Source organism: Triturus cristatus, chromosome 6 (genome assembly GCF_964204655.1).
Source record: "Triturus cristatus chromosome 6, aTriCri1.1, whole genome shotgun sequence".
NCBI classification, from domain to species: Eukaryota; Metazoa; Chordata; class Amphibia; order Caudata; family Salamandridae; genus Triturus; species Triturus cristatus.
The window spans coordinates 349489979-349508959 of record NC_140589.1 but is presented as its reverse complement, the minus strand read 5'-3'; positions in this window follow the sequence as shown (position 1 = coordinate 349508959).

Below are 18981 nucleotides of genomic sequence, written 5' to 3'. Positions count from 1 at the left end.
ACATTGTACGTCCACGAGAGGGACGGTTGTGCGTTGAGTGTTTTAACGCAACAATTTGGTGGCAAACAGCGTCCGTGTGCATATTTTTCCTCGACCTTAGACCCGGTAGCTAGAGCGTTGCCGAGTTGCTTGAGGGCGACAGCGGCAGCGGCGGCGTCTATTCGGCAGTCCGCAGGTCTGGTCATGGATAATATGCTCGTAGTAATGGTTCCGCATGCAGTTGATATGCTTTTGAATCGGACAAAGACTCAACATCTGACGAGTGCAAGGTTGTCTGGGTACGAGCTGACCCTTTTGGCAAGTCATATACAGATCAAACGTTGTAATGTACTGAATCCGGCGACATTGTTGCCGATTAATATGGAATCAGATGATTGTTATTTACGGACTGAGGAAGAAACAAAAGGTCGTGTGGACCTGAAAAACACTCCCTTGGCAGATCCCGATGGTACTTTGTATGTGGATGGTTCTTGCTTCAAATTGCCAAATGGCGATGTGACGACTGCGTACGCTGTAGTGACTTTGAGCACGGTTGTGGAAACTGCGAGATTGAATCAGAATTCAGCACAAGCGGCAGAGTTAATTGCATTGACAAGAGCGTGTGTTTTGTCGAAGGGAAAGCGAGTGAATGTGTTTACTGACAGTCAGTACGCATTTGGTGTTGCGCATAATTTTGGAAGATTGTGGAGAGAAAGAGGATTTATGACATCGCATGGTACGAAGATCCAACACGGGCAGCTCGTGAATGATCTTTTGGATGCACTTACATTGCCTAAACAAGTGGCGATCGTTAAATGTAGTGCACATCGGAAAGTGACGGATGATGTTGGTCGTGGTAATGCGTTTGCGGATGAGATTGCTAAGGAAACGGCTAAGAATCTTGCGACTCGAATGTATGCCACGAGTTCAGTGAAGTGGCCGACGGAGACTGGTATGTGTGAGAATACTGTTGAGAGTGTGAAAGCAATTCAGAACGAAGCTACTGAAGCTGAAAAGACCAAGTGGAAAGAAAGTACAGGAAAATTGGATATGCATGGATGTTGGGTTGACCTGACGGAATGTCAGAGGTGGATGTTACCAGATGCGTATGTATTAGCTGTTGTGACGATGGCTCATGGGTTGTCACATATTAGTGCGAAAGGAATATGTAAGTTCTTGTCCCCTGTATGGAGGAATGAGGGTATTGCTAAGTGTGCCGAAAGAGTGGTTAAGAATTGTATGGTGTGTTTGATGCACAATCCCGGAAAAGGTACCCCCACTCCGCCTGGTCATTTCGCTCCTCCTGCTTGTCCCTTCGAGGTTATCCAGCTGGATTTTATCCATATGGAGAGATGCAATAACTTGAAGTATGTTTTGGTTGTGGTTTGCGCGTTTTCCAGATGGATTGAGGCCTATCCTCTCAAGGATAATACTGCCCTGTCCACAGCAAAAATCCTGCTGAAGGAGTACTTTCCTAGGTACGGAATGCCACGGATTGTGTGGTCGGATAATGGAAGCGAGTTTGTGGGAAGTGTGATGCAGAGTGTGTGTAAGGGCCTTGGAATTCGGCAGAAATTCCACAGTGCTAATCATCCTCAGGCAGCGGGTTTGGTTGAAGGGTACAATGGTACCCTGAAGCTGAAACTCGCTAAGATTCAAGCTACGACTGGTCTGTCATGGCCTGATGCCTTGCCTCTGGCTCTCCTATCGACCAGAGCAACCGTACACTCTCGAGTAGGGCTTAGCCCATATGAGATTGTGTTCGGTTGCCCTGCGAATATTTGGGGAGTCCCGAGGCCTAGGGCTTTTGATAGTCTTGAGTATCCAATGTTGATTGATTATCTGCATGATTTGACCACTAAACTACGGTTAATCCATCAACAGGTCTTTGAAGCTCTACCGGCGCAGACAGAGGGTTCTGGACACCAGCTCCGGCCAGGAGACTGGGTGGTTACCCGAAATTGTGGTCGGAAACGTAACTTGGAGCCAAGATTCGTTGGACCCTTTCAAGTTTTGTTGACGACGAGGACAGCGGTTCGACTGGAGGGCCGGAAAAACTGGGTCCATGCCAGCCACACAAAGAAGGTACCGATCCCCTTACCAACTGACGGTTGGGTGAGGACTGGGATTTCGGCCACAGAAACTGAGACTCCTTTGCACTTTGTGCCGTTCAGTGACGCTCAACTTGTGGATGAGGATTCGTCACTGCCAAACCCATATGCGGAGTCATCAGTAGCGGAAAACCCAAGGTCTGACTCGTTGTCCACTTCATCGAATCCTGTTGCGCCAGCTGAACAATTGTTTGTAGAGCAAACTCGACCTGGAAGAAGTCGATACTTTCTTCGTTCAAGGACTAATAAAAATTAATAGTACGGTGGTTTTTGACGTTACGAACATTATGGACAATTACATCCTTTCTTTTTGAGTTTTTATGTGCCTTTCCACTGCTAAGAGATTTGTAATAAATTTGAACGTTTCGAGGAAACCTCTCCATCTGGGTTACCGTAGGGCCGTGCGGGTACTTCTTTCTGTTTAGCAGGTTTCTGACGCTAGGTCGGTTACTTTTGTCGATCTCTGGGAACTCCTGGGGATTGATAATCGCTACTCAGAACGAAGTGCGTCAAGTACGTCACGGATGGTTTGTAGAGGATGGCATTCTCTAAGCTGTTGGAAGAAGAAAGGGTGTCGGCACAGAGATCAGAGTTATGGAGGGTTGTACGAACAAAATGTTTTTTGTTTCAGGTGTTTCTACTGTTTCTGACCTTATCTATGCTATTGGTGGGTGGAGTGTATTTTGGAGTACCGTTGTTCTTGCCTTCTGTTTCGCCTACCTTTTCTCCTAACCTAAGTTCCCTCACCACTGTCTCCCCACATTCCTTTCATCCTTTGCCTCAGCATGAGCAGGTTAGACGTGCGGAATTCATGAATAATTCCTTTGTTCAACTCCTACATCAGCATCAGTTGGTGGTGAATACTACCAATTGTTGGGTATGTGGTTTAATGCCACACACCATGGATAGGGGTATTCCGTATTTGGTCCTTCCTTACAGCTCCCAGGGTTCAGCTCGAGCATTCCAAACTATGTTCCGTAGTGCACTAGATTCCTACCCCAGTCGAGAGCCACGGTCTGTTAATTCTGGTCCTGGGCCGTACCACAAGCCTTTGGCGATAGCCATAGCAGATCTGGATAGAGATGTTTTTGATGCATCACTCATTCCAGATGAAGAAGTGCAGGCCTATAAGGATCTGAGTGAGACTGAGTATAGTACGTCAGTGGGTGATAGACAGCTTAAGAGCTCGTCCCCGATATGGATTGTACCGCACCTTGGTAACTTCTGCTTGAAAGGTTTGGGTCGAAATCCGAGAGCACAACTTGGGAACAGTGCTTGCACTGATACGTATGTTCTACCCATGCTCTCCTCCCCTGTTTTTCTGACTGCTAAGGGCACCTATTTTGTATGTTATGAACGCGCATATACATGGTTACCCCGCGACTTTTCGGGTACCTGTTATATTGCGAATCTTTTACCTCCGACTTTCACAGTTGCTTCAGACTACCACAGAACTAGAGTCGTGAGAGGCGTTATTAGCAAAGAGGACACTGCTGGTCAAGAAGCAGGAGACTTCTTTAAGGGTTTCTTGCCGTTTTGGGGACCTATGGTTAATAGTAGGAACCTAAGACAGTTGACCCGTGTAGTTGAGTCGACTGCTAATATTACTGCAAATGCCCTTGGTAATCTAACAGCTGAACTACAGGCGGATAGACTCATGACGTTGCAGAACCGTATGGTTCTAGATGTTGTTCTTACGGACAGAGGGGGTGTGTGTAAAATTATCCATTCGAGTTGTTGCATTTTTATTCCTGACAATGCTCCAACTGTTTACCAAGCCATCTCGAAGTTGCACAAGATTTCCGAGTCCATACACGTGGACGAAGGTAATTGGACGCTCCTAGGATGGTTTTGGGGCCTAATGTCAACCTGGGGTTGGAAGATTCTAATGATCGTAGGGGCTGTTGTAACGTTTCTGTTCACGTGTTGTCTTTGTGTACAGTGTGGTCCTGCCTTATGTGGCCTATGTGCTGCGACGTGTATAAGGCGGCCATCTGTTACCAAGGAGACGTTGATGAATAGGATGATGTTCCAGCAGCAGCTGAACGATCTGATGAATATTGACATAGATTCAGATCTTGACTAGTGCTTGCCTACATGAGGGCAAAAGGAGGGTCTGAGGTTCCGTATAAGACGGGACCGCACTTTTGAGTGGTAGCGAATATGGATGAGTTTGGTATCTACGAACCGCAAATGACGAGTATAATGGGTGTACGCAGTTTCGCTATGCAGCCACGTATGGTTCGTCTCATTTTTGGGTTCGTTCATCTGAACCCTCGGGTTCCATTTTAGATACAGCATCCATTTTGTTTCTTGCCCTCAGGTAGCCAGCGAACGGGCTTCTTGTCCGCTCCGTGACCCTGGGACTCTCAAGCTTACACGAAGGACACGTGTTTCTTTGAGGTGACTTTTACGACGAGGGAAACGACACGACTAAGGCAGATGGCCCCGCTCGAGGCTCATCTTGCCACGCCGGTCTATTGTTTCAGCCATGCATACATTAGACACGAGGTCTTTGACCCCTCTATCAAGTTTCCTTTATTGCCCCCAACACTCTTTTCTAACCTGTTGTGCATCCTTGTCCTTTCCTTGCATCTGTTTTTCGTCCTTCCTCTTAATGTGTTTATGGGTTGGATGGAATGTGTTTATTGCGGAGGAAATATGTTTTTACAGTTGGGAACTGGCAAGACTGTTGTAATTATGTTCCGGCCTCCTGAAACATGAACGCAACCCTTTTGAAGTTTATTGTGGGAACTGAGTTGTAACCTTTGTTCGCCATACTGCGCTATGGCAAAAACCTGTATAAAAGGACCGACCCACTTCTACGAATTTGAAGCAGTCTCCGAGAACCTACACGTTGTGTACTTCTTGTGACCTCTGTATCCCTGCAGTAAATAAACGCTGATCTCTGACGTCGCTGGAAGTGTCCCGTGTCTCTGTGTTTAGTACGCCAGAACAGGTAACCCACGAAGGTTTCAGGTGTTGTTCCCTGGCACCGCTGGGTCTTAAGAATAACCCAGTCCTTCACCCTGAATGGTCATTACTGAATATATGTAAGCCTTTTCAATCGGTGTAACAAACTTGCAGTTGCTGTGTTCCATAAATGAAATCACTGGCAGAGTCTTGCTCCACAACATTTCTTGCATAAGTTTTACAATTGACTACTTGTTGTTTTTGTGTTGCTGTGTTTTTGGGTGCAGAAACTGTAAAAATGTTGGACGTGTGCTCCATTGGCACCATAATACTTTGTGGTCACACACTGGCTGTGTGTGTGTTTATATCCTACATGCCTTATCCATTGCCACAAATAACGAGTAGTGTAATATTAGGTATTTTGGCTACAAATAATGGGTCGGACAATGGATGATCATTGCATGGCACATACAAGTATCTTTGCCACCTTGTGGGTGGTTGTAATTTGCTACTCTAAAATAATGACTTCCTTTGATTGACAGTTCCTCAATGAATACAGATGTAATGGGCCCAATTCACAAAAGTAATCTGAGCCAAAATCCTAACTTTACAACTTTCGGTATTCACAAAAGGCCTTTAGTAGTAGTAAAGTTAGGATTCCTAACTTTACTACTACTAAACTGAGACAAAATCCTAACTTTACGACTTTTGTTATTCACAAAAGGCATTCAGTAGTAGTAAAGTTAGTATTTCTAACGTTACTACCTCTAAATGCCTTTTGTGAAAACCGAGAGTCGTAAAGTTAGGATTTTGTCTCAGTTTAGTGTTCCCAACAATGGGAGGGCGGAGGGAGCTCACAGCATTAGAGCCTGAGAGTTTATGTGATGCCATTGATTAACTTAGCATGATGCCACACAACCAGAGTTCCTATTCTTTCTTCTGTCCTGCTTCAATGGAAGGATAGGTCACTGTTAAAGAGGTGGTGGTAACACCATTAAGTTCAGCAGCAAAAATGGTGACATAGTGGATGATCAGGTAACCATATCTGCAGTGTCAGTGCAATGTCCTGACACACAGCTGCCATTGCCTCTCTCCTCCTGCTTCAAGATCATTTCACACCTCAAGACCAAGGTGGTCACAGTGGATGGTGTGGCCCAACATCTACTTCTGAGCCGCCAACGAGAAAGATGGCATGGTCAAGTGATCGCTGTTGCAGAACAAGGTGTGGGAGGAGGTCAACATGATTTTCAATTTTGTTAAACATGTACAGTGCAATTGATATGGAGACAGATTCAGAGAGCCAGGATAGTAAGTGACAGGCACACCCAATCTGTGGCCGGGCTATCAAGTGGCTATATTATGGGCTGAGTGCATGGAAGTACCCTTCTGTTCGATTTCCACTAGGCATGAATGGATGAGGTAAAGAAGCTACAGAGCCAGTGATGTTCATAAATCCAATGCAAAATGTCAACCCAGAGACCAGGATTGCGGTTATGGGTGTGACAGACTCTCTACAGTGGCCACAGTGGGTGGCCAGGAATTAAAATGCATGCTATGAATCAAAATTAATCACTTCGAAGCATTCTGCTAGACGTGCATTCATACAAAAGAAAGCTTTTGTTGTCAGACTGGGTTTCCTGAAGGGGATAGTTGCAGGGGCCACTTTGCTTTCTAAAGGAGAGAAAGCTTAGGTCCTCTAATAGTCAGCCCTCAGGGTACTAAGTCCTTCTCTGGTAGATTCGCTGGGTAGATATGGGCAAGCAGTCCAAGGCTTAAGTCAACAGAGTATGTGTGGGGTAAGTGTGGGAACCGCCAACACAGTTATCCAAGCAACATAATAGTATAAATATCCAGCCAAGGACTGCATGACACAAACACATTTAATAATAATTCATACATAAAATCTGTTTACAGAATAAACTGCTCAGGTCAAGTGGAATGTACACACAATACACGAAAGATACAGTATCAAACACAATACTAAAAATGCAGTAATGGTACATCGAGCCAGTGGTTTCACTATGAAATAGCTTAATCTCTTGTGAGGTCACTGGACACAATCAGAGTAAAATACAGTACAGTTATAAAATCAGACCTCCTCCCCCTTGGCTAAACACACTATACTATGAAAACAAAGTTGTACTAGATAGAATTTTTCCAAAAGACCTAGTGATTGTGAACCCCCAAACTTATACAGAACAACCTACCAGCTGATAAGACAAAGCAGAAAAATAGTTAGTGTGGATACAGTATTTGGAGTTCACAACAGCTGTTTGTATAGCTCTGTTGAAAAGGGAGACTGTTAAATTGAGCTGATGTTGATGATAAAATGTGCACTATATGTGTGACTACTGCAATGAATCTAGGCACAAGATAAATTAGGGCAGTCTATGAGTGACCATTGCCTTATCACTGTCTCTGCCCCTATAATTAACTTAAGTTAAAAGCAGATTGGTGGGATGCCAGAATCGCTTACTGTACAAGAGTCACCCATGAGATGTAAAACAACATTAATTTTTGATAACTCCCTGTATTGAATTAGTATAATGTGTGAACCCTCTCAAAATATCAACTGTGCAAATATCCACCAGAGTGGATGTAGGGAAAGTGCAATTTGGTTTGATACTGAAACTCTGCTGTGGCTCTTGTCCACTAGTGAACCTTGCAATCATCTGATATCTGCTGAAAACCCGGGGAACGCTGATGCAAGACAGTCCAAGCTCACATTTAAAAGATGACAAGTTTCTACAGTTAGAGAAAGCATGTTAAGGGAACCTGCAACATCAACCAAGATGTAGTCAGAGACCAATGCCATTAATATTGGATATTCAAAAACAGTCTGTCCACGAAAGATGAGAAAATAAATTCCTTCACCATCTGCACTGATCGCATTAAGATGGGTTGGATAAGTAAAACATACAAATTGACATAGCAGAATGTCACATCTTTGCTATTGAAATGATGCCTCAACAAAGAATGAACATCTCCACCAAAAGGAAAATATACTTGACTTTATAAAAGCTACAAATGTAGACTTGAAACAAGATCACATACTAACAGCTTGAAAATTGTAAGAATACCAGCCTGCAATAACAAGAAGGAATGAGACTTTTGAGAAGCAGCTGCTCGGTTTCATACTGGGCAGATCAAGATTTTCAACATTGTTTGAAGTGAAGCAAGTCTATCAAATTTTGATACAAAGAGCACCTCCAGGGGCATCAGGGAGGCCCATCACAGCTCACCTGTTGAACTATGGAGATTGTGATGCAGCTTTCCATTTGGCATGTGAAAAAATGTGAGCTAGTCCGCAATCGTATAATTTCTTAATTCTTTTAATGTTACCCTAGTTGTGCAAGAGGCAAGGCATACATTCATTTATATAAGGATAAAAACACTACCAAACCAACATGGCATGCCTTATTTGCTATTCATCTTGGCCGAAGATCATGATAGAGGGCAGGCTGCACACTTTCAACATCCTCAACAAGCTTTCTGTTCTTGAAGAAGAGAGGGGGGGACTACTCAGCCTGACAAGCAAAGTCAGTGGAGAAGATTGTGTAATTCATGATGCTGCCCTCTATTAACTAAGAATACATTGTCATATCAGATTTGTCTGATGAAATGCATTAATTTCATATTCAAAAGACTCATTAAGTGCTTTGCCATGTGTTTCTTACCTTTATGTACTAGAATGATCTGATGCTCCCTTACTCTATATACTAGTTGTACCTAAACCGTGTATTATGACTGCTGTTTACAATCCAGTAACCCTATTAGGGACTAGGAGTCATTGGGATGAGGGTTTCATAGGTGACCACTGGATTCTCCCCCAGGACATCTGTGTACACTACTCGAAGTATATCATTCTATAGTTCCACCTTTATTAGACTAGATATTTGAACCCTCAGATGACTTTATGATAAGAAAATGACGTGCACACAGGCTATACTTGTGCCTGTCCCCAACTCCTTTCCAGCAGTCATAGACGTATTGGCCTCAGTTCAGCTACATGCAGGCCGCAAATGTTAGTCAAGTGAACTGAACATCCCCAAAAATGTTTATGTTACAAAGCTTGTCGTGGCTCACTTTTTGGTATATATTTAGTAATTTCACTGAAAGTTTGGGTATCAATGTGGGAAAGGGGTGGGAAGATCTAGGATTATCTTCTGCAGTTGTGACTACTTTGATTATGCCAATCAATCATATCATGTAATACTAAAGTCTTTTACGTGTGTCATTCTTATTCCAACACTGCTGCTACATCTCATATGACACAGGTTCATTCTGGCTTTTCTGTGACACTTATTACTTGGAATTTTATAAATGTAACTAACCCTAGAAAACCACATACGTTCTTACATATGTAGTAAATAGGCATAAGGTAAATACTGTATTGCTGCAAGAAATACAACAGATAAAATTAAATGATCAGGGCTTTATCCACCAATGGAGCGCACATGAGCTTATTGCATCCTACTCTGTGTATACCAGAGAAGTGGCATTTTTTTCAAGAGTAGCATGTTGTTTACCCTTTGCACACTATGGCAGGTACAGACAGCCAATACTTAATGGTGCAGAGATTGCTAGAAGATGTGCATATCACACTGCTCAATTTATATGGTCCAAACGTGGGCAGTCCCTCCTTCCAACAGAATGTGATGGCTGTATGCATGCACCTAAACCCTCAATGACTATCTGTAGGGGGGGGGTAAACATTATTTTGGTAACATCACTGGACTGATATAGCCATATCGTCAGCATTCCATCTATAGCTGTGAAAATACTTGGGTAGATTTACGGTACAGTAGACATCTGACTCATCTAGAGTTTACCTTACACTGAACAGTGCACAAAATATGAGCTAGGCTGGATCACTGGGTATGGATGAAGGATGTAGGTAATTAAATGATAGAAAATATACACCCAGCTTGAACATTTTCAGATCACTCCCAGAAGCCACTGTACAATCCCACACTTGGCAGTTTTCCTCTTCACCACTGATGGACTCAGTATTTCACACAGACATGCGAGAGGCAACTGTGAAATATTTCAAATGTAATGTTGGTTCGGTGTCGAGCTGAGAGACCTGGAAGTGAGCAATACTGATACTTGGGATGCAGAAGTGAAGGGCACTGTCAGTTCAAAGAGTAGGTTGGGGAATCAGATAGAGAGCAGAAGCACGCTGCTGCTAGAGTGTGTCACAAGGAAGAACCCCAAGTAGGACCATTGCAAATCAGATAAGACAGCTATGGGCAGCAGGTGATGCCATGGGTACAAAAAGGACATAGTTGAGTGGGTTTACAACAAAACTAGTATACTATCAGAACTTTCCTCTTTTTACTCCGAGGTGCACACTTCTTGCTTTACTATGAGCTATATTGAAATGGTGGCCTGTTTTGTTGATTGTGTTAGCTAGCCTAGAGAATGAGCAATGCATGTACCTCTATACTCCCATCGCACTAACTGAAGGCCATGGTGCCATTAAGGGAACAAAGAGTGGTGGGCCCAAGCTAGGGATGGTCTGATTGTGGAATTTTCTAAAGAGAACCTGGATCATTCGTAGCCACATATAAGGTATTGGAGTCCTGCCATCCATTGTGCATTAGGATCTCATTGTACTCTTACTCCAACCTAATAAAACTCTATTCTGGCTACGAGTTCTATCACCTGCTTTCTCTTATTAATTTGAATTGTAAATTGGTAGCAAACGATTATTAATCCTGCTACCTGGGATTGTCTTACTTGATCAATCTGGCTTCATATCTGGCCAATCTATATCCCACAGCCTGCTTACCCACTTTGTCCAACTCTGTCAGATACACCTTTACATAGAGGCAGCACTGGTGTTTTTAGATGCTGCAAAAACATTTGACTCCACTGCTTAGAGGGAGAGTTTTAAGTGAGGTGGATTGACGGTGGGTGAAAAATGGAAGGGTACAGCAGCTAGACCAAACAAAGGAATCAGGTAGGGTCCCACAGGGTGTTGATGCGGGGTGTGGGGATAACATGGTCCTGTTAATGGAAAATGTAGGGATGGCAGGGAGGATTGCCACTATGGTAGCACTGAAAGAGGGCATCACACCAGAAAGAGTAGCACAGGACCCCGTAAACTCGTCACAGTTGGAAGTACACAAGGTTAAAAATTCCAACATAATAAAAATAACATCTTGGAATATTGCAGGGCTTGCGTCCAAAATAGAGGACCCTGATTGGCTGCAATATATTCAGGGTTTCCAGATTATATGTTTACAGGAAACCTGGATAATAGATTGTAGTAATATCCACTTAGTAGGTTACAAGCGCTTCGCTGTCCCGGCCCGAAAGTTATGCTCAGGGAAAGCCATGGGGGGATTGTGTATTTTTGTGGACCTACAATTGGGAGGCACTTGGACCGATCTAAAATGGTCCTCTGCTTGTATGCAGGCCCTTAGGTTTTCTATTTATGGGGACTGTATTCTCTTGATCAATTTTTATAACCCAACATCACAAAAAAAGACAGGGTCTAGTGTGGAAGAGTTAGATGCTAGGCTCACTGCAGGGATTTGGGTCTACAAGGAGGCGGTGGCCCCGTTGGTAGCCGTTGTGGGTGATTTTAATTGTCATCTTTGCCCTGATCTGAGACCGGCCCAAGGAAATTGGTCTTCGTGCCCGGTTAGGATCGGACCACACTTTGAGCAATCAATTGAGGGTAATGAGCTGGGAAGGGTGTTAAGCATTTTATTTGATGGGCGTTTAAATTTTAAAATTTTACTGGAGGAACGATGCACAAAGTTAGTCTCGGCCACAGGTTCCATTATGAATTATGGACGTAGGCTGGGACGGTGGTCCCCGGAGCAGATAGCAAGATTGTACATCTCAATTTGCTGTGCAAAGGTGTTATATGGAGCTGAACTTTGGGGCTGTAGAGAAGTCAATCAGCTTCAGACAGAGGAGAATAAATACCTGAGATCCCTACTTAACATTCCCCAAAGTACCTCGTCTTATGTCACCCATGAGGAATTAGGATTGGTTTATATAGAGGATGTGGTTCATTTGAAGCCGATTATGACCTGGATTAGGATATGGGCGAACCCAGAGGCTGAACTTAACAGGCAAATAATTATGGACAGCATCAGTAGGGATAAAGAGTTGTCCATTCCTTGGTTGAGATATGTAAAGTCCTCTCTTGAATCTACTGGATGCTAAAACCTTTTTAGTACCCCCATGGTAATTACCTGTTTGGACAGGAAATTGGTGATGAAAAGATATTTTAACTATGTCCAATTGCAGAGAGAAACAAAAGAAGGGGGCAAGAACTCTGTGATAGCTTAAAATATGTTGAAAACGGTGGTGGGGATGGAACCGTATTTGACTCTTATGTGTAATGCTCAGGATAGGTTTTTAATCACCCGTTTTAGGCTCAATCTTTTACATCACTTGTTATCTGTGCCTCATGGTTTTACTGTTTCGGTTGAGCAGAAGGGTCCCTGTGGCTGCGATCTACGATCTCCTCAGGATACCCTTCATTTTGTACTGTTATGCCCATTTTATTCAGTGCCGAGATGTCGATTTTTAGTTGGTATTTTAAAACAGGCTAAATTCAAGCAGGCCAGGGTCGCCTTGCTACACCTACAAATGGTAAATGACTCTCGGACTCTGTTTTGTGTGGTGAATTTCCTGAAGATGGCCTTAAAAATAAGGAAAACAAGAGGGGTTTGCTGAAGCAAAAAGTAGTACTGTATTTGATGTATATCAGCATGGATTTTAATGAAATTTTTATTTTTTATTGCTATGTGCTTTTATGGTGTTTTCTAGATGCCGAACAAAGATTTTTGATTGATTGATTGATTGACTCCATTGAGTGGGTCTTCATGTTTGATATCCTTAAGCACATGGGGATGTTGTGGAAATTCTTGCCTGGTTCCACTTATTGCACATAGAAAATCTATTGTCTGTTCTACACACGGATAGTTAGTGAGTAATTTTCATACACGCACTTCTAAATCCTTTGGCCACTCTGGGCAAATCCATTAAATCTACTGGGCATCCAAATTCTGATGTCATAGGAGGATCAGTTGCTTAAGTACTTTAACCAATTTTAAAAAGCCATCATCTTTATATATTTCGCATTATTTATATAAAGTATAAATATATTGATAATGTCCTCTTATTCACTGTTAAATGGAAACTTTTATTGTACACGCAGCCAAGCTCAAGTGGGGGTAAATGGCGCGTGCTCCCCCACCAGTACTGTATCTAGAATGATAAGACAAGATTTTCCCCTCCTCCTGATAGTGTTTGTAATTGCACTAGTGTTTCTGGTTATTGCACTATGCCAAAAACATTAAATGAGGGCTTCCGTGATCATAGGCTACTCAAGTTTCACTGCATGGATGACATTTTCTCCTCAAAAATCCTGCCTCTAATGTCTCACCTGTGGTCCAAGACGTACTCCGATTTTAGAGTTTTTCATGTCTATCCAATAATTGAAGTAAATCGGTGATCTCACTTACTCCCAATGCTGCCCCTTGCAATCCAAACTATCCACTGAAGAGAGTAAATCATTAGTTCTTGGTGTGTAGCTCGTGATCTTGAGGTGGGCATAAGGTGAAATGTAGGCGTTACCTATGAAAAGAGAGCTTGCCCACTGGATCAGTCTGCCATTATATCTTGCTGGTATAGTGGGACTAAATAAAATGATGATCCTTCCCAAAGTTTTGTATCTTTTCCCCGGTATTTCAATTCAGATGACCTACTGATGGTTTGTGTTGTTTAGGTCACACTTTATTAGATCGGAAAGGGCCATGAAGCACCCTGGTATCATATGAAAAATGTTTGTATTACCTTATGAAATGGGAATCTCTGGAGCACCCGATCTCAAATTTAGCCACTACTTTGCCCACGCACAATCAGCCCCTTACTGATTTAATCTTCCTCCTCTGATGCCACAGCTGGGGATAGAGGCAGATATTGCTTCCTCTTAAAACCTTTTGTGGTTATCACGACCCCATGTGTTAAAATCGCTAAGGATGCTGTTTCTCTCTGTTGTACAGGCATAAACTGAGGAAATGTCTGGTTGAAACACACTTCACTGTCCATGTATGTTGCATTTGGGTGACCCTTTGTTGCACCTATGTTGGACCCTAAGACACAGGAGCAATTGCAGTGGCTAGAAATTGGCAAGTTTTATGGAGCTGCAAGCATATTAATGGATATTTATGGCCTTATACCCCTAAACATCTTCCTATATTTTCACCTATGTGCATGCTCCTGGCTCATTGTTCCCGACAGAACCATGACCGTTTTCACCACTCACACAACTGATGTCTAGCCCAAATTGATATCACTTGACTACCCGTAAAAACTTGCATAATGGGAGAGGGTCGGGTGTGGTCTAAAGGCAAGGAGCAGATGTGAGGTGGATCAGGGTCATTCTCTCACTGATGTTGAATGATTCCACTGTTGTATTGAAACCAGTTATGTGTCCCATAATGGAAAGCATAGGTTGTTGCACTACACATTTTTTCACAGGTTGTCCCACACACTTAAGAGCCATCATGATTGGGATCTGAAGGAAGGTGCGAGATGTCGCTGTTGTTGTGCTTAAGTGCACACTTTCTCCACATAGCCTGGGCTTGCCTGACTGTTAACAGAGATGATCAAGACTTCTTTGAGTTCTTCTCCACTAGTAGCCCTATTGGGATATGTATGTGATATCTCGTTGGCAACAAAGAAATGTTCTGGGATTGCTCACATATTCTTACTGTCTACTGGTGCAACACGCCAAGATGCCACACTACACTACTCATACACCATCTGACTAAATTAGGATTGCATGTCCTCTAGTGTCATACAATAGTACTAATCCATGATTTTCTGAAAGGCTGGCTGCATGTTTATGACCTTATAATGCAGATGCTAAATTCTCCAATTAATTTTTGAATATGGCACTGCCTATCACAATTAAGTTGGAGTAGTTAACTTCAGCTACCGTGAATGAATATGGGTAAACTCAAGAGAACTACATTTTGCTTTTGTTGCCATTGACAACTTATAATTTTCTTTGTGGCATTGTTGAGGGGGGCAGTTAATATTTAATGATGAAAATAATCCAAAACATGATCAGTCCTCCTTTAATGGATCGTCGATTTGTTTCCTTCATTTTATAGTCAAATGATCACACAGTGACATCAGGACAGTGTTTAATCCAATTTTTCTGACATATAAAAACTGCTGTGATAGGCTATGTGTATTTTTTCCTTTTACTTGTGCCACTTGAGGTCCCCTGTTTAGTCTTGTGGTGGTTGTGTCAAAAAGATGCGAATGATCTATTTGTGTATATTATATATATTAGCAATTCAATGATACAAATTACGGCGAGTTTATCATTGTCCCTCGTAGAACTTATCAAAATAAACTGACTTAATCATGGCTGCACTCCTACTCTTAGTGAGTAGGGATCTGTTACATAGTATAAAATTGAGTATACATTGAGTTTATCTTTTCAAACAAAGCATTCTCTTGTCTGCTTGCAGTTTTTAAGTCTGGCTTGAAAGTAGAGCTACCTGCATACCTATGGTTGACAATTTTTTAAAATATACTTTTAACATATACATAGAGTGGGCTTTGGCTTCTCCTTGAGAACTATTTCTCTTTTGCCTCATGATGTGGCCTTTTTGGTACTATGGACACCTTGACCGCAGTGCATGGGGAATATTTACATCTCAAAAGTGCACTGAATCATAGCATATTACATTCTTCATATGTCTTAGATGCATCATATACAGAAAGCAATGATATTGTTTAATCACTATAGCTGGAGTTAAAAAAATATTTAGTCAGTACTCAAAAAGCATTCCAGGCCCATTGGCTTTGCCAATGCTTGTTCTGTAATAATTATCAAGGTAACCTGGTGAATTAAAACATACATTTCATTTGACTTAAGTCCCTGGCCTATTTAATTGGTGGTATCAATAGTTGCCCTTTTATGGAGGTCATACACTGGACATGCCACTGTTCACCTGTACTCTCTATGCTTATCATTTTTGTTTATTTCTGCTTATTTGTATGATGGAGAAGTGCCTATCCCGTATCGTTTAATTACTCTATTCAGACAATATGTCTCTTTATTTTTCACACAGTCTGAAGCCTCTATAGATTCAAAATAAATCAGACAATATCTTTGTGTCAGATTCTGATGTGTATATTATACTCCAGTCCAAAGTGATAACCTTCCTCATGTTTTCAATGACATCACGTGGATATGCATGTGTTCTTAGGCAGTAGGATACACCAATGTGGTGTACCTGGCAATCTTAAGTGGCACACCTTATACTGTGATAGAGAGCTCGCAGACTAAGCTATTCTTACCCCATTTGCATAAACAGGAAGGAAAAGGGTTTATTCTTAGAGGATGAGAATCCTCTGTCCTATTGATACACGTTCTCTATGGTAGTGACTGCTACAAATGTTTGAGCAATGATTTTAGTGACTCTGGTACCGGGGAGAGAATGGGAGGATGTCATACTTGTCACATTATGTCTGTGTTACTGAAGTTATCTGTTTGCCAGATAAGTCCAGACTATACCATTATTTAGACAAATTCCAGTACTCTTGCTGCCTTTTATTAATTCCTATTCACCTATAAGTAGTTCCATTGTTCACATCCTTATTTCCATGGCTCAACACAAATGTTGGACTTTTACCCCCTGATTGTCAATTTTTATGGGTGTCAGACTTTAACTTCAGGGACAGAGAGAAGGCTAAAAGAGCCAGAAACATAGCTGGCATCTCCCCCTGTTTGGAGGCTGAAATGCTGCTTTGTTAGAGGAGCACCCTCCTGCCAGCAGGATGGCTCAGTGGTAAGGCTGACCTCTGAAAAATGCAATGATCTGAGCATCACAAGTGAGATTCCCGGCGAGGCAGACTCAGGCCACTAAGAAAGGGCATAAACAACCAATTCTTTAAATTCATAAAGACTAGAGTCCCCTCCTCAAACAACAGAACTACATCAGTCACCAGTACTTTTGGAAATACCTTGGGACGAGCTGACACTCCAAAGAGATGTGCAGCACACTGGAAGTGAGATTAATCCAGAGAGAAAAATGAAATCCTGACTGTATGAAGCATCTGGTTCACAGCTATGCACTGTGCTGGTCAAGCGAGGTCAGAGAGCCCCGCAGTTGCATCAGAGGAAAAACTAACTGCAGCACTGTCAACCACAAAGGTACATTGTACACAAACAGGTTCAGGTGCAGTCACCCTAAATTCCTCTGATGACTTCCAGACCCAAAGTATGCTGGTATTGTGGAAGTGAAACTATAACCACATTCTGTGTGAAGGAGGATCCTCTCTCCTAGATCTTGGTCAGCGAGGGAATGAAGATGGAACAAATCAGCCCTTTAGTATATATGGCCGGTTTTCTAAAGAATCATATGGAGCATTCACTTCCTAGACCCCCCTGGTCTGGAGTCTACCACTTATGGGCTTCACAAGACCAAACAAATTACATATTCACCGGTGCAAACTAAAATGTAAAGAGCAACTAGAAAATTAGCAGAGTATCTTTCAGCCAAGAACACCAGATTTTCACATATGCTCAACTGATCTGTCTGTAAATTAGGAATAAAGAGAAAAACTACTTTTAAGGAGTACCAAGATAAGGAAAACAGAATCAAAGAGTGGCTGCAAAGCACCAGCACCTACGTGGTCCACACAATATCCTATCCATGCATTCTCGCATATGTAGGATTCACAATCCCTCCACTGAAACAATGCATTCGGTAACATTATTAAAACATCCCAAACTACTCATCCTGTGAAATCATATGTATGTATATGACCAGTTTGGGTCCTTTTGTTGGCAAAACCCCAATAAAATTTGTAGGGGGAAAAAACATACACAAATTAAGTCCAGGCAAACCACTGACAGAACATTATTCAAAGTTTTATAGACATTACAGTTATTTTCACTTTTACACAACTGTTCACATCAATAAACTCTCAAGACAGCGATCGCGAACTATTGCTAAGCACAACAAAAAAGGAACGAATCGTGTTTGGGCAGCATAAAATATGGCCTGAACGCAGACGTCACAATGCACTAATGCAATGCACTAATGGCTACCGTGAGTCCACTGGAACCAGAGAACATCAAATCCCATCTTCTGCCAAACCAGAGAATGTGATATTTGCATAATTTGTATAAGAAATGAATAATAATAGTTAATTGTAACAATCATATCTTTATTAAAATCCATGCCATAGAGACAGAATTAGGAATAGCATATCTTTAATTCTAATACACTTCAAAGACTATAATTTGCTAACATCTATTCGATGTAAGGTAATCATTTGGTTCTCCCCAATGCATACACATATAATATAATTTTTTTTGCTTCTACTACGTGTGGTAAAGTTCCACTGTGTTTTACTAAACAGCTATTTTTCCAGTTTCATGATTATAAATGCCGATGCTAGAACATGGCTTGAGTCATAACTAAGGTGCGTCCTGATAAATTCAACTGTATTGTCTCTTTTATTGCTAGAAGCTGTATCAATACCTCATCAAGCAATATTGCAATCATTGCACTGGGTTATCTGATGCCAGTGGAACTGCACTGTGCTACTACCCACTAAGTCAGTAACCCATTTTTGTAATACATAACATATACAAACATGGGGAGCAGTTATCTCAAAAGGTAATATTTCAATTGATTACACTGATAATAATCTTCATTTGCTTACCTTTTTCAATAAGTTATTTAAAAAGTGTGTATATATTTTTCTTTTCCAAGAACAAAAAAAGGCATTAATAAAAACAACATGTGCAATACATATCAGAAAACTAATTCCTTATAACAACAGTGTCAATCATCACCACATGATCATCAGTGTTTACACTATTGTTGAAAACCACTGCAGCCAACATGTGTTTCGTGGTTATGCACCACTTCTTCAGGGCTAAAACTCAGAATCCCATTCTCATCCCTTGATTGTG